This window comes from Pleurodeles waltl, chromosome 1_1 (genome assembly GCF_031143425.1).
Source record: "Pleurodeles waltl isolate 20211129_DDA chromosome 1_1, aPleWal1.hap1.20221129, whole genome shotgun sequence".
Taxonomy (NCBI): domain Eukaryota; kingdom Metazoa; phylum Chordata; class Amphibia; order Caudata; family Salamandridae; genus Pleurodeles; species Pleurodeles waltl.
The window spans coordinates 728,045,649-728,071,730 of NC_090436.1; the positions used below are offsets into that span (position 1 = coordinate 728,045,649).

Below are 26,082 nucleotides of genomic sequence, written 5' to 3' on the forward strand. Positions count from 1 at the left end.
AGTGTCATATTCTCCATGACAGGTCTGTCTGTCTGAAGTACGTGTAAAAGTTTTCCACCCTTCAAAAGGAGTAAGCAGGATGCCAGGACAATTCTTTTGTATCCCCTCTCAAGTTGCTAAAGGATCCTGCTTTTGTCCTGCCAGACTAAGGTCCTAGGTTGATCATGTATATCGTGCCTGTTTCAATCTGGATTTAAGTGTGAGAGGTAGGAGGACACTAGAATTACTGTAGTACACTCCCAACTCCCCTTCCAGCCTCAGAGCCCAAATTTAGTGTGGGCAAGGACCTTAAACGTCATGGATTTGCCCTTACACGTTGCGTTTGGTGTCTGTTTGCAGTAAAGCATACAGAAACTACTGTAAAAATAGGTAAGTCAGAGCCTAGGAACTGTTGCTCCATAGGTCAAAGAGGATCTCTGAGTGCCACCCACATGCTGGTGAGCCCTACCAAGCCATACCTTCACCCAGCCTTCCTCGGAACGCTGCTGGACTGACTAGCGAAAGGATACCAAGTGGACTGAACATGCTGCTCTCAGCATCTGTGACCAATGAGAAGGTTGGACTGCCTTCCACTTGAAACCCAAGGACAAATTAATCTCCAAGGATCATAAGGCTAATCTCCTTGGTGGCATCATGATCATAAAAAAGCTGACGTTCACATTCCTGTGAAGAATATCAGCTGACAAGTGGCAAATGGACAAGCACCGGACTTTGCTGTTGAACACTTCCTTGACACCCTAAAAGTCTGCACGTGCTTACCAGATGGTCCTGAAGGCATTGGAAGCGGACTTCTGTATATGTTTGATCACCAGAAGAAGTTCTAGAACGTTTTGCTCTAGAGCTTCAAGGGGACCGACTGCGATAAATATCGACCAGCCATTCCACGGTCTCTGATTGAATTTCAGGTTTCTCTCTCGTGGAGAAGAGGTTTTCTTCAGAAAGCATACAAAGTCCTTTTTCAGATTGAAACTTGGAGACTTTTTCACACTTCCCTACTCCCAGGCCCTAATAGAGCCAATCTACTTGGTGTATCTGACCTGCACTGCATCGTGGTCAGCCTCAAATCATACCTAAGTCTTGGTATACCTCGACCATTTTCTACCATTGGCGCTTGTCGATTTTTCTTTTTTTGTTTGTTGCTATTTTCACTTAAATCTTTTTAAAAAATCATATCTCTTGTTCCCCTTATTGTTTTTTTTTTTTTGTCATTTTGGTGTACGTTTTCGGATTAAATTTTTCTCATTTTGTAAATTATTATTGTGTTGTGTGTGACTTTTTTGTTTTTTTACTGTGTGGTAATTCTAACTACTTAAAACTGAATTTCGTTACGTTAATCCTGTCTGCTCAGTTCTGTGGCTACCAGGAGTTGATCTCTGGTTTACATTTCTGAAAGTTCTGACTGGACCTTACAAAATAGCAACTTATATATCACTTTCTCTGAAGCATTTTTTTGGTATCAGTTACAAAGGACAGAAGGACAACTCCTGGTTACATTTCTGTGGATTTGGCTACCAAATCTTTCATCCTGGTAAAAGTTATTGTGAACTCTCCTGCTGTGTACCATGAGGTAGGAAAGGCAATGATCATGTGCTTGTTTTTCTGATCTTGCTAGACATCCAAGAGTTAATGCAGTGGTATAATTGTTCCCTGCCAAAACGACAGCATCACATTTTATTTTTCTCAGCTATTGTTTTGGAACATACTCTTGTTTCTTTTCCTCTTTGCTTGATTTTCGGTGTTAAGATTTTCCTTACCCTGCGATGCTGTCTGGTATATATTCAAGCTAACCAAGCTTGAATTGGAACATTGTTTATGGACATGGGAATGAAATCCAAAGTAGGGTCCTATGTGTCTCATTTCCAATTTGGCAGAATTAAAGTTGATGCTTCCTGTTGGAACCTCCTCAAGAGCTACAGCTAGCTAGTAGCTACTGGTGTACTCCAGCTCGCTTATAACTGTAAAACAACCTGAATTCCTTTTGTCTGTGAAAAAATGAACATGTTACAGGCACTTACGTTCTCCTTCTAAATCCCCAACACCCTTAGACTTCAGTCTGAACAATGGGCCAGTTTTTCTTGCATCCTTCCTTGTGTTCAAACCCTCCCAGGAAGCAGAGGTTACTGAGATACTCTTGGGTTTCAAGAAGTTGGTACTTCAAACAGATATTTACAATGAAATTTAAGACTGCTTGTTTTGCCCAAATCCCCCTCACCATGTTTCGTAAGGTCTCACAATCCGTACTGCTGGGGACATTCAGGAACTCAAATATACAAACTACTCCTTCCTTAAAACTATAATTTGCACTTGATGATCTTTCCTGAGAAATTAAATTTTAGTTTATAGAATACATTGAAACATACTGGAAATTGCTGTCACATCCCAATTCTCTATGCACACTTGAATAACAAGGCATTCCCATTGATTGTTTTTTGTTCAGTGAGGAGTAGAAAGGACTCTTAAAGACATCATAAAAGAGATTTTGTTACAGACCAAGATAGTGGCCACATGTGTGCCCTCCTTGCAGACATTGATACAATCAACCATACCATACTGATTGAACAATTAGCAAGGGCTACCCATAACGTGGTTCATCTCAGCCCTGAAAGGCTGAGCTCTGGAAGATAAATTGATCACCTTTCTTACTATAACTACTAGCAGTATTTGAGAAATTCCATTGGGATCAATTTTCACAGAAATCTTCTATTCCATTTTAATGCCTTCCCAAAACAGCACTATTGGATGCACTACATTGGTCATTATATAGATCAAAGAACAAACACAGTTCTCAACTCTAAATGTAGTACCGGAATCTCAGTACAAATGCATCCCCGCTAACTCTGTGGAGTCTTCAATCCTCTTTCAACAGGACTGTCAAGTGAGATCTGTCTTTTTCATTTACTTTATAAATTAGATATAACTCTTTAGAAGAAAACCATTAAATATTCAAGATGCAAGCAGGAGACCTGTTGATTTATCACTTCCACCTGAACACGTCTTGTGGCCTTAAGAATCCATTCAGGATATTGTAAAGCACTGCACCTTTTACACCTGGTCTATTTTCCTGATTTCTGTTCAATCAAGATGTGACGGCAGGAATGCATTATGGTTTGTGTTTCACACGTAATGCAGGTATAGCTGTGTAAGGCTATCTTATTTTGCAATGGTACACAGGCTTTTTAGTTTCATTATCTGCTCTGGGCTGTCCTTTAGACCTGGCACTGTAATAGTGAAGCATCAAGTGTGTCAGAAAGTGTTCAATAGGAAGCAGACTGTCCTATGAGTTTTTGGTTTGAGGTAACTCTTGACTCTAGTGTTAACCTGGAGTCAATTTATAAACTTTAAAAATGTCCAGATTTCTGCCTTCAGTCAGTAAGTAGGAGGCATCACTCAGCATCAGTGGCCACTCATTCAATGACTGATGTGATCCAAGCATTGTGAGATGTCACTGTGGTATGCTGATGTGCCCCCAGGTGGAGGTAGATATTGGTGTCATTAACATATATTTTGAATAAATGATGGCGTGAGTTGCTGACTTATGTAGAATGGTGAGTGGACTCCTAGAAAGCCCAGACAGTTTGCCTCATGATCATTTCAGCTGACTCCTGGCCAGTTCCAACAGGATACAAAAAACTATGTCTCAAGAAAATTATAAGATCTATTCTTAAATGCTTCTCCGTACTAGATAGTGTGTGTGTGTGTGTGTAATGCACAGGTCATTTGCCATGCTATTATCTTCAAGTTACAATTGCACAGTCCAGTGATCAAACAGGTTAGATATAATGTTGATGTTTAAAGTCTATGTTTAGTTACCTGCTCATCACTTCCCAGCCCCTCCATAAGCCCAGGGATAGGAATAGAAGCTTGCCCATTGTAAGCTTCTATTCCCCACCATAGTATTTTTTCTTTCAGAGTACATCAACCAAAGACCACTAAAATTATGTCCGCCTCTCCGCCAGCACAAGCCTTTCTTGGCCAGTAGATGTGTTCTATATTAATATGCTTTGAGTTGAAAGCCAGATTGTGTTGTTTAGTTTTCTGGGTGACCCACGACACCGGAAGTAAAACTGGGTTTCCTCCTGGAAATCTTGAATGCAGGTTAGTTACAACCAGTTAGGACAACTTGTCTAATTGAAGTCGACTTTCTGGAAGTGGGAATATTTTTACTTTCTTGATAAATTGGCAGATCAGTTTGAAAACAGTGCACCAGAAGCTAATGGAGTTGTTAAGCAGTGCCATCTTCCACAATAGCATTGTTAAGTTTCCTTATTTCTTGCAGTTAACAGCTGGGTACAAAATATGTTTTTGTTAGTATAGGAAAATGCTTCTTTTTGCATGACCACCCCCTTTTTGTACTGATGTGTTTTTTTTTTGTTGTTTTTTTTTCATTCTTTTTTTTTTTTACTGTATGCACTGAGACTCTGCTAACCAGTCCTCGGTGCATTTTCGCCAACCCCTAAAACAAATCAAAATTGACTGTACTCCTAATTGGCATATTTAACTTACCTAGAGGTCTCTAGTATATGATACAAAGTGTATGTTAACTGACACTAATGGACTGCAGCACACATTGTGCTACCACTAGTGACAGTACAAAACATGCCTGCTGACCTACCACTGTAGCCTGCTTGTGCAGCTGTAAAACTGTGAATGTAATCCGTCAGAATAACCCGTTTTGGCATGTTTAAACCCTCCTTTTAAATATTATTTAAGTTACCCCCACGTAGGCCTTAAAGTTCAGTAAAGCAGTTTGTACAGTATTTAAAATGGTGCTATGTTAAACATGTCCTTACAGTGGCAATGCCCTAAAAACTATGTTCACAGTAGCAGGGTTAGCTGTTCCATAGTAAAGCAATGAGCTACATTATTAATACTACTAAAGGTATCTCCACCAAGGAACCAGCTACAAAACTAATCCTTCGACTTTTATAAAAAAATATATATATATATATATATATATATATATATATATATATATATATATATATATATATATATATATATATATATATATATATTTATTACAAACCAGTCCATTGGTGAAGTCTGATTTTTAAAAAAAATATTGTTCAGGACTTACTTTTAAAAGTCACTTTTTGCTTGCCTAAACCTGTAGAAGTCACCTGCATCATAATCCATCTGTCCCCCATGAATAGCTCCTTGGAGAGGTGTAAACTAGGTCCTAGAGCTCGGACAAAGGCCTTGGGTGCCAGGAGGTGTCCTGTTCCTCTGAAGTTAATCAAGTTCCTGGGCACAGCCCTGATGGTCATTCTGCCAAAGAGGACTAACCTGTCACAGGCAAATGTAGCTAACACTTGGGATTGTCACCTCCATTGTACCCCCTAACCAGTCAGGCACAATTCCCAGTGAGAGAGGAGCTGCCCCAAGCATCTGTTTTGACTGACCACAGAGAAGCAGTTTCTCATTTCCCTGTTCACATTTCTAGGGTATACACAGGAGCCCTGCACAGTGGAAGAAACTGATGTTGGACTTAAGAGAGGATGACGCTGCAGGTTTACCCCTAGGACCTTTCCCTACTGGGTAGAGAGGGGCCAGGAGTCACCCCACCCCCAGGTCAATGCTGGGCATAAATGGGGCACCCCTGAGCAACTTCTCCCGAACTATTCTGGATCTGTGGAAGACAGAAGGACTGCATCTGCTGTTGAGACCTAGGAGGAGAATCATAAGTGGTGGAACCTGCTTCCACTTGTATCCAGGACAAAGAAGTGGACTCCCAAGAGTCATTTGGCTGTGTAGGGACACAAAAACTGCAAGAAGCCCACTTTCTTGAAAGAGTCCAGCTGACCAGTTTTAACTGGACCTGCCCTGGACACTGCTGGCAGCTCAGCTCCTGTCAGAGTGAAGCCTGCCCCCCCCTTTGTCCCATCCCCTCCAAGTGCTGTTCCTGAGGTCCTGGAACCTTTGGCTGGTGTCCGATTGCGCTCCTCCTGGCTAAACCTAAAAGCCTGTGACTTAGAAATATTTTTCTGACTTTTTGCCTGGAGGAACATCAAGGGACCTACCTGCGAGCCAATCTCCTGAGGGTGCAATGCTGATGGGACCTACTTTGGCGTAGCTCCCACTCTATTCTATTTCACAGCAGCAAAGCATTTTAGTGGGCAAAATGCCAACTGGCATCAGACGACGTGGAATCCTCCTCAGTTGCTGCCTGCAGTCTTGCCTTGATGAGGAAAGCAAACACCCAGAAAAGAGTCTGCCTGCCTGAAAGTATAAACCTAACCGGGTTTGACACCGAGCAGCATCCAATCAAAGTTGACGGCTTCCTGTGCACAACCCCCAGCCTCTTTCTGCTCTGTGTTTTTCTACACCTTCATCAACTTCTTCCTCAAGACCTCATCCTCCATCATCCAGTCGTTGACAACCCCATCTTAGTATCCAGCCTGCAGCTCTGTCCAGCTGAGAACTCTACTTTTAACTAGAACAAATCCAACCTGTGTATCCCACCTGTGCCCCAGTCGCAGTCTGCCTTGAACCTTACCGTTATCCTTGTTTAGCCCATCCAGTTGCCTGCTGTTGGCACTTTGCTTTTTTGGCACTATTTTTATTTTAAAACTTTAAAATTCATATTTCTGGTTCCCCTTATTGGATTTTTGTTGTTTTGTTGTCATTTTCTTCATTAAATATTCTCTAGTTTTATAAATTGGAGAGGGATTTTTATTGTGTTGTATTTTCAATGTTTCAACTGTTTTGGTACTCCTAAATATTTTATGAGTTTTCTTACCTCAACCCTATCTGCTGTGTACCATAGCTACCAGGGGTTGAATTTGGGGTTAAGTAACGGAAACCTTTACTGGACCTAACAAGAATAGTGACATTGTTACTTGTTGTGGACTACCATTCACCCCAACTAATAATACACTTTCACAGTTCTTGAAAAGAAACAAAGATATTCTAATGAACAAGTGAGCATGGGAAATTATTTCTGGAGAACGAAGGCATGGCCTTCTTACTATTTTACAGACTTCAGATTGGATAGAACCTCTGTTTGCTAAATCTTCATCAGTAGTTAACTAAGTTGGGGCAAGAGCTATTTTGTAGGACTTCTGTCTTGACTTTTAGTTTAACTGCGAAACCAACCTATCGCAGTTGAGTGTTCATGTAATTGATGACCGGTGAATAAACCCATTAAGTTTTTTAAATGTTTGATGTGCCCTTGTGGAAGAAGAGCTGAAGATGATTGGAAAGATTGAATTGAGTAAATGGGAAGGAGGGCGTTTGTTTCAGTATCATGTTTTGTACATGAATAGTTTAATTTATTGATGGAGGGTTAGTTAAATGTATTATGAACTATACATGCTTTTGAAGAACCCAGGGTCAAGTCACAATGAGTTAGTCACGAGTATTAAATGTTGGATCTCGTTATTGTAAGCTTGTTTAAGGATAAGTTAAATTAATGTGTCAGAAGAAAGTGCATGTTCATAATTAATTAATTTGCATTTTACAGCAAAAGGAGAAAAGAAGCATTTCATGGGTAGACATATGGAAGAGTACATATGTGTAGTATGGTGAATTCCTGATAAGCAAAGCCCAAGCAAAAGGGTTGGAATATACAGTTTTGTGATTACTCCTGCATTTGAAACAAATAACTGACTTTTATGAGGCTGGCAGGTAATTCAAGGAAGTCAATGCCATTTGCGTATTTTCTTGAGTGCTCCGGTTAATAAAATGTAAGTACTTGCACGTTTACGTTTTGTAGCTTCTTCAGAAGAAAATAATCCTTGTGCGAGAAACTCTTTTCGATTGCACCATAGTTATGTTTGATGTTTTTAACCTCCCTACTCTCACCCTGACTTCTGACGTGGACAAGATTACATTTTATCTGTGTTTACGGGGGTGGGGAACCCGGAGTTACTGGAGGAGTTTAAAATCAGACATCAGCATTTTATCCAGCTCCTCTACTCAGAACTCCCAACAAACGTGTTTCAGTCAAATACTTAAACTTTTCTGAAGGTATTATGGCAATTAAATCACTGGACCCCCATCCTTCTCAATATTTAAAAAACACTTCAATTAAAATAAGTTTCCTTATCAAACACTATATTTGTATTCATTATAACAAAAAAGGACAAACCGCAGCAATACTTTGATTTGGAGATTGATCCATTCAACTAAATACGAAGTGGACTTCTGTGATATTTAGGATAGAAAAGATGAAGGGAAAAATGTGGATCTAACATCCATACTGGCTTAAAAAACATGTTACGACAAAAGAAGGCTCGAACTCTTGGTGTTTGCGTTATTGCAAATATTTCTGAATTATGTACCAGAATTACTTTAAAAGTGGTATATCTGATTAGAAAGTATTGGTTTGAGATACAGGTTTGCTCTAATAGTAAATAACTACTTGAAGTCCCTAAAGTGAAAATGTAGATTTTGGCGTGCAGACTGGAGTTTATGCTGAAGGACCATCTATGCAGTGTGTAAAGTAGTCTAACAGGAGACCCATGCCTGCACAGGGCAGGGCGACGTTTAAATAGTGGATTTGTAATATCTTCTCAAAGGAAGTGCAGAGTGTGGAATGTGGTAAAAGATGCAAATTATATTTCTGCATTTAAAACCTTGTCCTCACTTATTCAGTTACTCAGGATTGTGATTTTGTTACTACGTAATCATTTTCCACACCTGCACACATGTTTTATGAGTCAAGCCCAAAACCTGTAACATATATACCAAACGGATAAATGCTTAGGCTCTTATGAAGTGTCACAGATGTAAAACAGTATGTTCAACCAGAGAGTATCCAACTGTTTTGGTGCTTATGTCGAGTTTAGACACTGATGGAAGAAGAAGGGAGAGGCAAGGCACCTTTTTGTCTATGTCCTTTCATCCATAAAAGCAGAACTAATAATTGAATTGATATCTCTTGTAGTGGAGATGGAACTTTAAGGGCCTGATTACAACTTTGGCGGACTTGGTATGTCCATTGCGTCATCGTTGAAATCCTCAACCGCCGACTTGGTGGTCCGCCAGATGAATTACAATGTTGACGGTCCCACTGATGAAAGACCACCCGTGTCCTGCCTCCACCACCAGTCTTTCACTACACATCGATGGCCATCACAGACTATAGGGGCTGACGGCTGGAGTCCATCCTCTGTTCCCACAGGCAGTAGTACGATGTGGCTCACCGCCAAGCCGACTGGCGAGAAGACCTCTATACTTGACCTGGCGGAAACCCAAGATATAAGATAAGTATTTACCTTATATCCAGTTCTCCCTCCTCTTCCCTTCATGGAGCCCCTTGTCAAGGTCCTCCCTTTGCTGTACACACTTGGCCATGAAGAAAATCCACACCGTTGTCGTCAACTCCTAAGTTAAGCCACTCATAGATTTCTTCACTGTTACAATGGCTGTGGGCCTGTGCTGTTGGACAAGGTATATTTTCCATAAGTGTAAAAGTGTAATACATATGTGTGTATTTTCAGACTTGCTTTGTGTACATACATACATTTGTATTAGCACTGTGGAACAAAACCTACAAAAAGTGAGGTTCCTAGCACGACAGTTCATCTCCGTTGGAAGAACGCTGCCGAAAGACACAAACATCATAATACAGAAGGCAGAAGACTGCTGGCTCAGCTGTCTTCTTGGGACTGGCGGTACGATGGTAAGACCACCAAACTCGTAATCAGGCCCTATATAAGGAATAGATGTTTTAAATATGAGAATGTGGAAAAGTGGAAACGTCCTGAAGTCTCATCTTTAAAACACCCCCCCTGAACCATGCCTAGGTAATTGTTGAAACAGTTTCATGTGCAAAGGTACTGTGCAACACCACACAGTATAAAACATAAACTACGAAAATCTCAATGGTATATAAGTAGCTCTCTATAAAAATGTATTTAATTCCTAACTCGAGTGAAGCTCACTTGTCTGCATATTGTAGGCCTGAGATAATTTACTTTTCAAGCTCTGTTCACACCATTGTGGGGATAGAGCTGGGTAGTGGGTTTAGAGACAGATCGACATATATATAAAGAGACATATAACTATGGTTAAAATATAGGTTGTCTATATTTCTGTGTCTGACTTAGCAAAACACTCTCTCTGCTACTGAAATCCAGGCGTAGCTAGCAGCAGTTTATCTCATGGGCACCTCATTTTAGGAGGTTGTCTTTCACATGTGGAAATGTGAGCAATGGGATATACGCTTTAGTAATTACATTTGAAGTCCAGTGATCTAATGTACGTCTGCCCTAGTGGTTCGAAGTTAAAATCAATATTCAAATTTGAATTGCTTGGATTACTTGGCAGGTCTCTCAGATCAGTCTCCAAAACCAGTCTCTTAACTGTAGTTTAGTTAAAGCATATTTCACAAACAAAGCAATGGGATTCATAGTAAACGGTCCTGTTTCAGGACATGGTACTTAATTTGTGAGTCACCCTAAACTAGCGCTGTACCAGCTTGAGACTCTGTGACTGATTCCAGTAGTAAACATAATTTATGTTATTCATAATTGCCATCATGTGTTCGTACCATACCCTGTTTATTGCTAATGTTCTCATTTGGTGAATAACTCTTCCTAAATGGTGAAGTTCTTTCATTCAAGACTCCAGCCATTGTGCTGTGATAAGGTTTGCATTTGATGCCATTCCGCAAACTCATGTGAACATAAACTTTCCTTGAACCCATTCATAATCCGAGTTTAGTGTTTGTTTAATGAATGTATAGTAATCCACCCTTAGTTACTGTGGGCCTGTGTTTTAATGAGATGGGCCTGCGGCAAAAGAATACGCCTGTGGGTAAATATTTAGTTAGTGAAACATTCCATTTAGCACTGCTAAATTGCCAACAACCTTATGTGTGCCCTTTGCTCAAGACGGTGTAACTCTGAATTTGTATATCAGTTTCTACTGAATGCCTGCATCTTCTTAAACCGTTGTTAACCAAATGCAGTACTAATAAATATAGGCATTTAAAAATCTTGGGATTCCTTTATTCTTTGTATCGTCCATCTATTTGGAGGTTCCCATGGATCACAGTAGTGAAGGCGAAATGTGAATTAAAAGAAATGCCATATGAAAAAAAATAAACAACATAGTTAATCTAGGATTTTCTTGCTTATTTGCTCATTTGTTAAAAAGACAATGGGCCTGATTACAACTTTGACGGAGGGTGTTAATCTGTCCCAAATGTGACGATATACCACCCGCCGTATTACGAGTCCATTATATCCTATGGAACTCGTAATACGGTGGGCAGGATATCTGTCACATTTGGGACGGATTAACATCCTCCGCCAAAGTTGTAATCAGGCCCAATGTCTGAATGAAGCAACAAAGGTTTTCTCTATCAAGTGTCACAACATAGCCAGATGGACGCACAGCTCAGATTGGAATTGAGTTTTGGCAATCTTAAGGTGTCTGTGGGAATGTGATTTCCAGTTGAATCCCCATTTCTATGAAAACATAGTATTGTAAGAGGACAGACATAAGAACTGGAGCTAATTTGAAGCAGCCCTGTGGGACTCCAAATCCTTGATCTATTAATGGAAGCACTCTATACTCTTATCTTCTCATCTTTTCGCGTGTAGATGAGAGCAAATTGTACTCCGACTGGAGTGTTAATGGAACATTACAACGTGTGTTTTAAAATGCCCATTTTCTTCCAGCACTCATCTGGGCAGAAAGTGTTTGACAAGGTATTTCCTTACTGGAGCTCTGAAGATCATCTTTTTAGTTTGCCTTTGCTCACAACTTTGTTCTCTTTGAAAGACGATAATGTAAGCTAAGTATAAGCAGTGACTTTGTTAATATTGTTCTTCTACAGTTTGTTCTATGGTCTCAAATTATCGATTACCAACAGTTCCAAGTCGGAAGGTAGGCATGCAGAAGCATCCAATTTAGCTTTCCTCTTCTTATTCTAGGAAACCCTTACTAATACAGAAAAGCTTCATACCCACTACCAGAGTTTACAAATTGATTTTGACATTTCCTCCAAGTGTCAGTATGGCCGTTTTTTCTGCTGCTGCAATTTGGCAAATTTACAAAGCACCAGTTTCTAGTTTATTTATTCTTCTCTAGTTAATGTGTGTAGTATTCTAGTTGGTTCTGTTTTGTACCATACATTTCTTAACCATAAAACTACACAAACATTGAAAGTTGTTTATAGGCACCTACCACCTACATTTCAAACGTATTTAATGATGCACACCTATTATGAGTACAATGTTATTGATGTTTGGGATCAAAAGGCTTGATGATATTTGTTGATTGTCTTTGTTACTATAACCAATTCAATACAAAAAAATATAAGTTGTGCTTTAAGTTGGATAGCAGATTTATTTCATCGTTGGTATGCAGCAAGATAGCAGAAACATAAGAGTACCACAGTTCTGCAAAGGGCACCCATATTCTAAAAGATGTTTGGCCATACGAATGGCAAAAGACGATTTACAAATAAAGGTCGTATAGTTTGGCCTATTTTGCATGGTGGTTTCCAGCATCAGTCACCCGCTCTTAGTTTTTTCTATACTGTTTACCACAAGTTGTTTAATACGTAGCATTATGTGTTGTGATTCGAGTTCGTAATACCCTGTAGACAAATCAAAAAGGTGTGTAGCATGTGGCTTAGAAAATACTTTCAGCTCCGCATTTATTAATCAATGCTAATTCTCTACCATGGCTCCTGTTTTTAAATACCAAAATATTTTTTTCTGTTTTTCCATACCTTTTGTTAGGTATACGGCAACAAATTCAATATGAAAGTATATGCATCCAGAGGATTCCATTTTGGCAGTAATTGTGCTTCTCTTCCAGTGAAACATTAGTTTAAAAGTCAATTTGTTTAAAAAAAATCATATCCTCACACCTTGTCTGGGGTTCATTCATGGAGCAAGTAGTGGTGCCTAAATGTAAGAGTTGGAAGGCTCCACATTTGGCAACCACACATGTTTATCTTGCACCACGCCCATCATGCACGTGCATGGAAGAGAAGGCAAGTGGTAAGTTTTAGAGACCAGGGCTTCCACGCATTTAGTGCCAAATCACAGGACCCCAACATCCAAAATGTCCCGTTTCTGACCATCAATGATGGGGATACTAGTGAATTCTACCAACCAGTTTTTAATTTTGTTCTCTCATGAAATAGTGGTCTGCGCTTTTAGAATACCATAGTACACTTCTTCAAAAACATTAACTGCTGATTCATATCCACTGAGATCTCAAATGGACTCCCTCAGACTCTGCAACAAAGCCAGTCTTTCTTGCGAGACTCGTATTTTAAAGTCCCCAAACCAGGAGAGAGACTTTTTTCCTGCTTCTTTGTTCTGAAGGAATCTGATGGCTAAACCACAGCATAGATCTTTTCAGTGAAGTTCATTAATCAAGCAGATTTTTCAAATTGTGATCGACAATGCTACCTTCAATTATTTTGTCTACTTATAAATGATGAGGAGATGCCACTTCTAGGCGAGAATGGGCAGGATTGTTCCTAGGAAACTTTTAGAACATTTTTGAAGGATGGATATTTCTTAAACTGTGTTTACCTAAGCACCATAGAAAGGGAGATTATGAAATTAGAAATATTTCAAAACCTACCACAATACTCAGAAGTTCCACTTCTCCGTGACAGGAAAGACATGAGTGGGCCAAAGAAGAAATGATGCTTTGTCAGAAACTTTCTCTGCTCCAAAAATAATTGTAATTGTAATGCCAGGTGAAATATTGTAATTGTAATACAGCAACAGGAGCTTGAACAGCCATCACCTTAACTGTGCCAGAGTATGTCCATCAGAATGCAAGTGGAGGTGAATGTCCTTCAGAATTCCATGCTACAAAACAACTTGATTACCATTCCTTAAGTCTTGGTTTAAGGCCAGGGAGTCTGTAAATCCGTAATGGTGATGGCTCATTAGTTCCTGTGGCACATAAAGTCTGACCTATAGACAGCAAGGCTGTATTGTGCGTTATGTACACTGTAGGTGTCATAAAGAATGGCTCACACATTAGGTACAGTGCTACTCAGTGCTTGCTTCTGTCTTCTTTTCTTTTAGCTCCCAATTATTTCTAAATTTCCCCAACCTTTACTATCTAATTTTCTCTCCATTTTCATAATTTTCTACTTCTCATTATCTACCACTCATTGTGTATTTTACTTGTGTGTTGCTTACTCCAAACATCCACTCTCATTCGCTCACTGTAATCACTCTAACCAAGTCAATATTTGTCTCACTTTCTTTCTGTCTTTGTCACTCTATTTCAGTCTCTTCAGTTCTCCAGATCACTCCCGCCCCTTCAGTAGTTCACTCTAACATATGAGGCTCACTCTATCTTTGTCATAATCATTTCCTTGCACACTCTAGCTCACTAATCTTTTACTTCCTCACTTAACTCTTATTGTTTCTCTTAGTTTATTTACTCTGACATGGGCACACATTTAACTTTACACTTTTATGCTCACTTTCTGGCTCTCTCACTTGAATTCACAGTTGATTTTTGTTTCTTTGTGTTTATGTAGGGAAGTTGAACTCCAATTTGCAAGAATATTTGTGAACCTGCCCTTTGTCTTTTGCTTAATTTGTAAAAGTATAAGTGCACGGGCCAATAGCTTTGTTTGGAAGCCTGCGGCTGGCGCTATTGAAGGTTGCAGTGACTAACACCAAGACTGTGTAGTCTTGATTCCATTGCATGGCTTTTTAATCCATCACATACGCTCCTGCCCCTTTCTCTGTTTGTTTTTTTTTATCCCGTATTTCTCCCTTTGTCAGTGTTTTTCTCTCTTTCCTATCCTTTCTTCCTTTTGTGTTTTTATCCCTCGTTCTCTGGATAAAAGTCTGTTGAAGAAAATGTATTGCTGGTCACCAAAAATGATTGCGGATGGGGCCCCACGTGCAACCAGTGGCTTAAATCAATCTATGCCTTTGTCCGCTGTGGTCAACTCCTTTGTGGAGGAGATATTGTGTAAGGCATACTTGTGTTGGCCTAACCTATACATTTGTACTGCGGATGAAAGGTTCTACTATTATTAAGGCATCAGAGAGGAATCGGGCTTGAGGTTGACTTGTAGCTGCTGAAGGCTTTTTTTTTTTGCAATCGTCTAATATATTGAGAAGAGTGCATTATCAGCACACACACATGGTATCCTCTAGTTTGCAAGCAATACTTCGGCTAAGACGTTTGGGATATTATAGCTGTTTACTATATTAAAGTTTGTGGTACAGTATTGCAGCTCTCTTACACTGAAAGTGCTGTATAGTTTCATAAATTTGTATTCTCGCTCTTGGGAGTCTCTGTTTTTAAGGGGTTGATGGGACCGTTAAATAGTGTTTTTTTTTTTTTTTTTTTTTTTTTCCCTCAGTTACTGGAGTTTTGTGTGCATTGAGGAGGGAGTAGCAGTGAATCCTGGATGACATTTAGGAGATTTCTTCTTGGCTCTGTGAAATTAGCCCCCGAATTACAAAGTAGTTTTTAACAGTTTTTTATGTTGTCTTTGAGTGTTTTTCATTTTTGTGGTCTTTGACGGAATCTTTAAATCGTTTTGTGATGAACTAAACATACTTTCCCGAGCACCTTTACTTTCTTGGAAATGGTATTAATGTTTGTTTGAAGTTGTTTTCAACCTGTTTGTATTCTTCAATTGACCGACTGCAGTGAGAGTAACTTCAATGAAAAGAAAACGTGTGTGTGTGTGTGTATAATTTCATAACAATTTTACTGACTGTGTTTGAAGCGTGAGGAGAACACTCCTAGTATACCACAGTAGAAGTAGAACCTGGTGATTATCATTAGGAGTACTGACATGTAGATTGTAGCATCACTACACTGCCAAGACTCTAGGCGACAAAGTATTTCCCCTCAATCTGTGGCTAAATGCAGGACCTTTTTTTTTTTTTTTTGGCTAGGCTTTGTGCCCAAGTTGACAGCTTTATCTACCTACCTCACATGCACGCCGTTGATGCTGGTGGACCTACAAAAGTTTGCATGCCAGATGTGTAGGCTTATATGTATATTTTTTTTGTTACATTTGTGGCTACGGGTCAACCTCCTTTTCAATACTGTAGCACAAAATATGTGTTTGTAGGTATCTAGATTTCTAGACAAGTAAATGGTAGGCTTTCACCCACAAGGATGTCCATCCCTCCTTGTAAATGTGACTCTTCAAATATTGTTTGCACAGTAATTATCAATTAGTCTCTTTCCTTCTTCTGGTGTCTGAGCCTGTCAGTAGGACACTTTGCTAAAAACATATGCAACTGGTGTAGCAAGATGATTTCTCATTACCAAACTGTATGCTTGTGGTTACATGTCTTTTTTTTTTCTTTGGTTTGTTGGTCCTACACTATAGATAACACGAGTTTGTGAACCAGTGTGCCTGTATTTCGGATGTTTCAGATACAGAACACGATCTGTATTTCAGCAAACGTGTGTGTATAAATAGAATGAAGATTGCAAACTCAGGGAGGTGGAGGGTGCATGCAAGGGAAATTGAGGGTACACACATGGTGGAGATATTGATGTAGCCTAATGGCTGCTCCCTAGGAGAGAGAGTGGGTTTTAACCAAGGAGCGGAGGTGGAGAGGGACGTTCACTGAAGTGAGAGAGAGAGGGTGCATACACAAGGGAAGGAGGTGGGAAATTGGGCCAGCTTGGTTTGGTGTTGCTCACGGGGTTGGGGGTAATGAATGGGGTTAAAAATTATGAAGAGAAGCCAAAAACACAACTATCTATGAAAATCAAAGAAAAAAAGAATCGATAAAATATATTGTGTATTTCTATTCTACAGCAGTTATACAAAAAAAACGCATTGCATCAAAAAGAAACCGTTTTAAAATGTAAGCATCTGTTTTGAAACTTGCACTCTACTTTGGAAGGTAGAGTGTGTAGTGTCCTGCTGGACACGTTCTAGTGTTTTGCCAGCCTCTCTGCTGAGGGCTGGCCTCCCACATACACCCCACACCCACCCAACACAGGCGTCACCGGTCAGGTGACCCTGGCAATAAAAGGGGCTGGGCGCACGTGCCCAGGGCCAGTTCAAGATACCACCAAACTGTGTCCGTGTTGTATCTTTTTAGTAGCATGGGGGCTTAGGGCCCCAACACAACAGAGTGCAGCAAACTTACATTTTAAAACTGTAGATTTGCCGCATCCTTTAGGTAGGAGCCGCTCAAGCGCTTAAAATTGCTCTAATTTTAAGTTGTGAAACTTTGTGGTTTTTCACAGGCCCTGCGGCGTCCTTCTGGAAGTTGTCATCAAGGAGCAGAACATCATGACGGATATGTCTAGTAACGGCTCTACAGGTGAGATATGTATTGTCGTGATCCCCATTTGCTCAATTATTTACTCTATGCACATTTTAATATGTACTACCCATGCGTTTGTTCATGCGTCACATGATACATGACACTTTTATTCTTATGGGGAAGTTCCAAAGATTTCCCTAATCATTTGTGAAAATATAAGAACGGAAATCGTATGCTCGTAGTTTTTTCACATGCTTTGGAACTGGCATGATGTTTTTATGATTGTGTTTGTAAAATTAATGACCCACCAGGCTTTGCTGCCGGGAATCGCATTGTATTTCGTAACACTGACGTTTGAAACAGGAGGGGTTTGTGGGTCTTTAAATCAGCTGCCCCTCTTCATTTTGTTTTATCAGAGGTATTGAAAAAGGAAGGGGTGTCTAACAGGCTCTTTGTCCATGTCCATTTTCACGATGTTGACATAGAGCAAACTTGCTTTCTGGGTTCTGAATGGAAATCATGTATGTAGGATAAGGTCCTTCTGAAAATCAGGCATGGCTCTGTCTCCTGGTTGTCCGCTGGGCACCCCAGTTGTACTCGGTGGGAGAGTGTGCTGCTGGGCAACATTACTGAATGTGATCAGTAAGACCTGGTGAAAGAGTTTGTATATTTATTTAAAACATATCAAGTTAGATTTGTCAACGGTTCCGCCTTTTAATCCGCTACATGGGATTTCCCATTGCCAACATACTTCCAGACGTTTCAAACACTGGATTCGACTCAGCAGCACTCACCTTGTGGCTGTCAGTGCCTGACTTAGCAGGGAGATGGAATAGGGAGAGGTAAGGAGCTAGTGCATCCCCCTCCCCCAGTTCAGAGACTATGAGCTGCTGTCTACTAGGTGGAATGTCCTGCATGCCAGAGGGCACAGAGAAACCTCTGCACCTGGACTCTTCCCATTCAACTGCACAACACAGTTTGATTTTTCCAGTGGAAAATTCAGAAATTTTATTACAACATATGATTAACTAAGATGGAACATGATTAATCAGTAATGCATACTTTGGTGTAATATAGCGGGAATAGTGTGAAACATATTTATGGAATGCCACCAGTTTGGATGCTAGGTCGAATGTTGTCCAAACTAGCCCCAAGTGTAAAAAGTGGGCAGCACTAGATTTTCTAGACGGTTTTTTTAGGTCTCACCTGCGACAGCTCCTGTTCTCTTGCTTGTGAGAGATTTTGTATACAACAAAGGGGCTTCACGCCCTCTTCATTCTGCTGGAGCATGGGCCAAGTATTTATTGCTTCAGCTTGATGTTCTTCCACTGAGTGCACTGTGATTGAGGTACTACTTTTAAAAAAAAAAAAAAAAATTCTTCTCTGTTGTCCTTATTTAACTTCTGGCCATTTGCAGCTATGTTTTACTATGCCACACACACTTCAAATTAGCCCTTTTTTCCTTCGAAATGGATGTTTATTCTAACAGATGTTCTGCTTTTATTAACAACGTCTGTTATCTACTTCCATAAGATATGGGCGCAGTTGTTTTCTATATGTGATCAGTCATATTTTGTTTTTTCTTTTTCACTCATGGGGAGCTTAACTGATTTTCCTCAGAAGTACAGGGGTGTTGTCCCAAGACTTGACAAAGCCAGCATGTCTTGCCTTTGAGACTCTGCCATTGCCTTTAGTTCATACAGTACAGCATGGGGATTGCCGACTTTGGCAATAATTTATAGCGTGGCTGTTGTGTAAAATTGCTTAAAATATTATGAATAAAAAAGGGCTATGATGCATTCAGTGCTAATACACTTTTTGTTTATTTAAAAAGCATGTTAGTCCTGGCTGCATGAGTTTTATCCTCACTGCAAAGAATTCCTCTTCTGTACAGCATGGCTGTAAATCACTACAAATTAATAGCTCTCACAGGCGAGCCCTATTGGCTTTGCCAGTGCTTGCCTTTTGGAGGAGTCCAGGGGCGTTGCAGAGGCCTTCGGTAATAATTCTTCTCGTCAGCATATCACGGTCATTGTGGGTGTCTAGCTTTCCAGCTAACGTAGCAGAGCTTAAATACTGTCAAGTTTTGAGGGAAGTCAGAAAAGTGAGTGAAGATATAAGGCAGGCATTGCAGAGGTAGTGTGGCTATTTACTCTCTTTCAGTGTTTTTTTCCCCAGTGAATGAGTTGTGTGTTTCTGACGCACAAAAGCTCCTAAATATTTTCCATTTACCTACATTCCTCTCTAGCACTGTTTTACATAAATACTATTAAAGGATATGGAACATTGGTCCGTGCCAGTTCACCCGCTCCAAACGAGACTTAGTTTGCATTTGCAAGTTCACTAAATTCAATCAGTCACAAAATGGTGATATTGACCTAAGTGCTCCAATCAAAATTCTGATGTGGCTGCCCTTACACTGTACCATATGTAGGGCATTTCTTTCAGGAAGTTGAATCTATAGCATCTTCTGACGTGGTGTGTTTGTGAGCTCATGATATCTCGGACATATTTGCCGCTTTACTTCAGTTTTTCCAGCTCTCTTAAGCGGATTGTAGCACTTCGTTTGCTCGTTTATCTCACTGGCTTCCTACTGCTTATTATTTACAGTAAATAGCAAGAACATACTATACCCATATATATGGGTAAAAGTGCCTAATCTGAAACACACGGATCTCTTTCACTCCCCCAGCTGGATCTAACAGTGCAGCCTACCCCTAGCGGGTGTGGGGAGGAGTTGGGGGTCAGACAGCTGCCACCAGTAGATGCCAAGTTTAAACACCAGTAGACCAATCAGGACTCACACACACTCTGCTGTCCCGCCCTCTCTGCGAGACAGGCAAGCTTGTATGGACAACGAGAAGATACAGCCAGAAAGAGCTAGAAAATCTAGTTTTTTCTAATCTAGACACCCACTAGTGATGGTAATTCTGCATGTCAGATTAAAGAAAATGTTAAATATGTAACTAAAGTAGAAAGAGGCAAATACAAGTTATTCCTTGCTTAATTGGTGACCATTTTGGAATAATTTTTTTTTTTTGTATAGCATACTTTTTATCTTTTAAATTGGGAAAAGCTATGCGGTTGTGTACTTTAAGCAGGTGTTTGTGAAGATGTCTGATTTGCCATTACATAGCTGCTTCAACAAATAGAAATGTTTAATTACAGAGCAAGAGGCAGTCCCATTTCTAGTTCTAAAAGCATCTGGACTGCAAAACAATCACAGGATCTTGTGAATAAGCCTGGTTACAGCTTCTGGAATGCCCATGACTGTGAAGCATGCCGTCCCAAACTGTGAGTGAGGGCAAGTACAAAAATATAAGTTTGCAGTGAAAACGCTTCACACTGTAGATGTGTTCAAATGTATTCCAGTCATTCGCCCTCGTATGCTGCAGTGAATCCAGAAAGGCCCCGGATTAACAACAGACAAGGGGGTGGGGAATTGAGGAAATACCCAAAATGGGAGGAGAGTGGGAAGTTAGGAGACATCTGACAGAGCAGGAGTTGGGCAAAAAACAACTGAGTGGAAGGAGAGCAGAAGTGCAGAAGGAGTGCTTGTTCGTAAATAAATAAATAAAAAATACCTGCAGAATAAAATAGCCAGTGGAAGGACAGTGGCCAGTGTTGGAAATGGCCTTTCTGCAGGGTCACCCCCAAACCTTTTGCCTTCCTCCTTCTCCTTTTCTGACCTCATTTTTTCTGGCTTTTGGGACTCTGCGCACTTTACCACTTCTAATCAGTGCTAAAGTGCATGTGCTCTCTACTTAAACATGGTGACATTGGCTCATACCCAGTTGGCTTATTCAATTTACTTGTAAATCCCTAATCAAGTGCACTACATGTGCCCAGGGTCTGTAAATTACATGCTACTAGTGGGCTGCAGCACTGGTTGTGCCACCCACATAAGTAGACCCCTAACCATGTCTAAGGCCTGACACTGCAGGGCCTTTGTATGCAGTTTCACTGCCACTTCGACTTGGCATTTTAAAGTAATTGCCAAGCCTTAAACTCCCCTTTTTCGACATGCAAGTCACCCCCTAAGGTAGGCCCTAGGTAGCCATTAGGGCAGGGTGCTTTGTAGGTAAAAGGCAGGCCATGCACATGTGTGTTCTATATATCCTAGTAGTGTAAAACTCCTAGATTTGTTTCACACTGCTGTGAGGCCTGCTCCTTTCATAGGATAGCATTAGGGCCACCCTCATATACTGTTTGAGTGGTAGATTCTGATCTAAAAGGAGTAACCAGGTCATATTTAGTATGGCCAGAATGGTAATAGAAAATCCTGCTTATTGGTGAAGTTGGATTTAATATTGCTTTTCTAGAAATGCCACTCTTAGAAAGTAAGTGAGCATTTCTCTACACTTAACAACTTCTGTGTCTTACAATCCAAGTCTGGCTGGGTTAGTTGACAGCTCCCTTGTGCATTCCACTCAGACAAACCCCAAACACAGGGTACTCAGTCACACTTGCACACATCTGCATACTGAATGGGTCTTCCTGGGCTGGGAGGGTGGAGGGCCTGACAATTACATGTCAAAGGACAGTAGCCTGCCCTCACACAATGAACTGCCACACCCCCTACTGGGACCCTGGTAGACAGGATGGAACTGAAAGGGGACCTTGTGCACTTCTAAGCCACTCTTTGAAGTCTCCCCACTTCAAAGGCACATTTGGGTATTTAAGCTTGGTCTCTGACCCTAGAAACTCAGACACGTCTGGACAAGATACCACTGAAGAGGAATCCCTGAACCAGAACCTGCAACCTGCCAAGAGAAACTGCCTGGCTACCCAAAGGATTCACCTGACTGCTTTTCTGCAAAGGACTGCTGCCCTCTGGCTCTGCTGAGAAGTGCTCTCCAAGGGCTTGGATAGAGCTTGCCTCCTGTTCCTTGAAGTCTCAGGACCAAAAAGACTTCATCTCTGCAAAAGAACTCCTTGTGCGGCGAAAATCGATGCATAGCCTGCAAGAAACAACGCACAGCCTGCATTGCGGTGAGAAAATCACCCCACGTCAAACTGGAACGACACAGCCTGGCTCCCAGAGAGGAGAACGACGCAGCGCCAGCGTTGCGACCGGAACTCCAATGCACGGCCCACTGGATCGACGCAAAGCCGAACCGGAACAACGCAGCCCGACTTCCTGCGAGAAAAATTAACGCAGCACCTTCTGTGCGACAGAAATTTCTATTCATCGCCCACCAAATCGACGTAGCCCCTGTGACTTCGTCCTGCACGCCCAGGATTTCTCTGCATCATCCCCGGGTCATCTGAAAATCCCGCAACCCGATGAGGATCCCAGTCTATGCACCAGAAATCGACGCAAAGCGTGCTGTGCGTGAAAACTCAATGATTCATCATCGGTGTGCGCCAGAAAAAACGACACGCACCTCCCCGTTTTCCACGCATCTCCTCTGTGGCCCCTTGCGGAGAATTTGAACCCAAACCAGGTACTTTGTGCTTGCAAGAGACATTTGTTGCTTTTTAAAGACTAAAGACTTCGTTTGTCCTTTCCTACAGTGACAATTCAAAGTGTACTTATCCATTGTTAAACGATTTGACCTGCATTCAACCAGATAAATATTATATATTTTTCTAAACACTGTGTGGTGTATTTTTTGTGGTGTTCTACTGTTATTGCATGATTTATTGCACAAATACTTTACACATTGCCTTCTAATTTAAGCCTGGCTGCTCAGTGCCAAGCTGCCAGAGGGTGGGCACAGGATAATTTGGATTGTGTGGGACTTACCCTGACTAGAGTGAGGGTCCTTGCTTGAACAGGGGGTTACCTGACTGCCAACCAAAGACCCCATTTCTAACAGCCTTTAGCCAGTGGTTAGAGACTGAAAGGTGTACTTGGTCCAAGCGCCCTGTGACCGCATGGACAGCAAAAGCAAGGACAGCAAAAGCAAAGCAGGAAGTGAAAGCAGAAGATATGCTTGCCAATGAGAAGCAAGTAAATTAGAGCGACGTTGGAATCCACACATATTAAGTTCAGGTAAGTATTGGGTGCATTCTAAACCTCTTAAGAACTTTTTTTAAATACAAAATGCTTTGCAAGCACAGCTCAAGTGCTGTACAGGCTAAATGTTAAAAGGGCCAAGGGAAAGCCTATGTAATTATAGATGTCTTATAGACAGTATGCAAAAAAACTTAGCCGTCCGGTTTTATACAAACTTCAGGCATGGCCTACTGTAAATGATATTCTCTCACATCTCCAGGCCGGCTTCTGATAAAGGATTAGCACTATAGATCAAGTCTTTAGGTTCTGCTTGATTTATTGGATAGCAGTTCTTTTGGGAAAGGGCCACTACTATGTGGCATTTGTACATCTTAGGCCAGATGCTTTCGATTTGGTGTCTAGATCCAAGCTGTGGTCATTCCTCAAAGAAATGAGAATTCAGGAAAATGTTGTCCATACAAATGAGGCTACATGAAAGCTCCCATGCTCAATTAAGGTGGGGCCCAAAGTGCAGGTTAATCAAACAGATACCAGTTATGAAGAGGATATGACAGGGTTGGAGTCTCTCCCCAACGGTCTTCTTTCTGTACATAAATGGAGTAGTAGACTTCCTGAGTTCTGTCAGCAGGAATTCCCCTAAATGACGTCCGAGTGCAATTCCAGCTCTTCTATTTGCAGATGATAGGTGATACATTACTGATTTCTAGGACACATAGGGGACTGCAGACCTTATTAGATCACTTTGGAGGCTTTTGCAAACAGGAGCTTGGAGGTGAATGCTGCCAAAACTAAGTTTATGGCTTTCAATCGTTAAAGCGAAATCATGACATTCCCAATCTTGATGGGGTGAAGCTCAAGAGGATCAGGACTTTTGATTATCTGGGTGTTAAGCTAACAGACAACATGATGCGAATATGCATATGGGCAAATGCACTCTTCAGATGTCTTACAATAAATCGGGCTTATTAAAAGTCCACAGATCATCCACGGGGCTAAAGTTTGAGGTCATCCGAAGGCCCCAAAGCTTGCCATGAATGAATAGGAATTTCTATGGCCTCTGATTAATTTGCCACTCAGTACCTCGTCTCTTCCCCCGTACATGGATCTGGGGATCAAGTCCATCGGACACCGAGCAAATCTGAGACCTATACTATTCTGGAGGAGATTGTGGGGAACAGAGGAGAGCTTTACGTGTATAGAAATGCCCTAAAAGAGATAATAAGCTACAAGGGCCATTGGATATATTTTCTCTCAATTATGTTGGTACGCGTCTGCTCCAGCTCAGCTTAGATTTACCCTGAAAGAGGATACCACAATCACTAAAGAACTTAAGAGAAAGTATTTGTTCACTTTACAGAAACTGTTGTAGATTCAGTTCATGGCACGCTGGTTAATGCGTTTTTAGAAGTTAAAAGTTTAACTGTGTTTGAGCCATTTTCAGATACCATCGTGAAGCAGCTCTATTTGCAGTTTAGATATGGGACTCTTGATATAAACGTGTTTTGCTGCAAATTGACATACATACTTCTGTGGTGACGCCAGAAATAGACCCTCTCTGTACGTCTTGTAAGTTTGAACAGAGACAGTAGAGCTCATACTTTTTTTGTAGCGTCTACTCTGCCCTGCGTAAGAAATGGATTGCTGGGAGAAAAGGGTGTCCCAATATAGAGTCGACATGAGAAACCTGATACCTGACATGAGGAAGATTTTTATATGTAGTGTATCAAGGTTTTTAAATTCAATGTGGCATATTAGGCGGATATTTATGGAACACATCGAATTTTGAATTCTATTTATTGTATCTGTTTTCATTTGCGGACTTGCAAAGGTGTATGATAATTTTGTTATGTTTATTTAAATTGGTGCATTTTGTAAATGGCTTTAGGGCTATTGGTCCCCCTAATGAACTAAATTGAACTGTTAATTGCTACGTTAAAATGTCATATATGATGTTTTTCGAGCGTTTTTGTATTTTCTTTTAATGTTGTGCTGCCATTGAACCTCTGACAAATGAACTACTGTACAGAAAGGTTCCCCAGTGGTACCCCGGGATGGTTCCATAGGTTTTAAATGGTCATTCTGCAAAATTACACATTTATGGGTTGATGTGTATTTTTTTTCTCTTTCTGAATACACTAACCCCTTGTATGCCGCTTTTGCTAGTTTATTTGTAGTGCTTATAATGTCTTAAACCTTCTAGTTGCGGTGTCAGAGTGCAGATGAGGCGTAAAAATGTTTGGACGCACGTACAATGTCGAATCATTGGATACACACAGAAATGGAAACATGAATCGAAAATAATGTTATGAAATTTCTATCAAGCCAAGTCTTAAATGCCTCCATCTGTGCAAAAGGGACGTTGAGCTGAAAGCCAGTTCATTAATAATTTAGCGTCAAGCTGGACGCCAAGTGATAATTTTAGTGACATTTGTAGAGTTCATGTCTCATAATTAAATGAAGCATAAACTGCAGCTGAGAATGTTAGCCTAAATCAGACCCTGTGAGCAGTTCAAATGAAACAACCTGTGCTCACATAAAATGCCAGTAATTTTAGAGTTTGGAATGCCCAGGGGTTTGCAGCAAAAACTGTACTTTCCATTGGAAACGTGTGCATTTTAGGCTCCTGGAACTGTGTGTAAACTGCAGAAGGCCTCACTAGGATCAGCAGCTATAGAAGCCAGCCAAAACTTGTTGAAATTCTTGGTGGAGAATGCATTTTCAAAAAACAGAGAAACTAATACAGCCACTGGTTTTGCATTCTGCTATTTTACTAGCAATTTCTTATATTGGGCCCACAGAAACTTTAGAGGCAGCCCCAGGCAGGGGCGTAATACACGACCCAGTGGCGTGAGGGGTTTCCCATGCTTCCTGGGCTCCCATCAAACGCAGAATCTATGAAAATCATTTGGACATGAGACTCTG

The 26,082-nt window shown here is 40.8% G+C and overlaps 1 protein-coding gene across 5 annotated transcripts in view; it reads left to right on the plus strand.

Moving 5' to 3' along the window:
* The window catches only part of CDC42SE2 (CDC42 small effector 2), a 301,018-nt gene that overhangs the window by 68,983 nt on the left and 205,953 nt on the right, over positions 1-26,082 (plus strand). For 4 of the 5 annotated variants that reach the window (XM_069227321.1, XM_069227318.1, XM_069227329.1 and 1 more), the window contains exon 2: positions 17,179-17,255. The exons of the other annotated variant lie outside the window; for it this stretch is intronic. The gene's annotated coding sequence lies outside the window, so the exon portion shown is untranslated. The remainder of the gene's footprint in view (positions 1-17,178; positions 17,256-26,082) is intronic. 5 annotated transcript variants of the gene reach the window in all.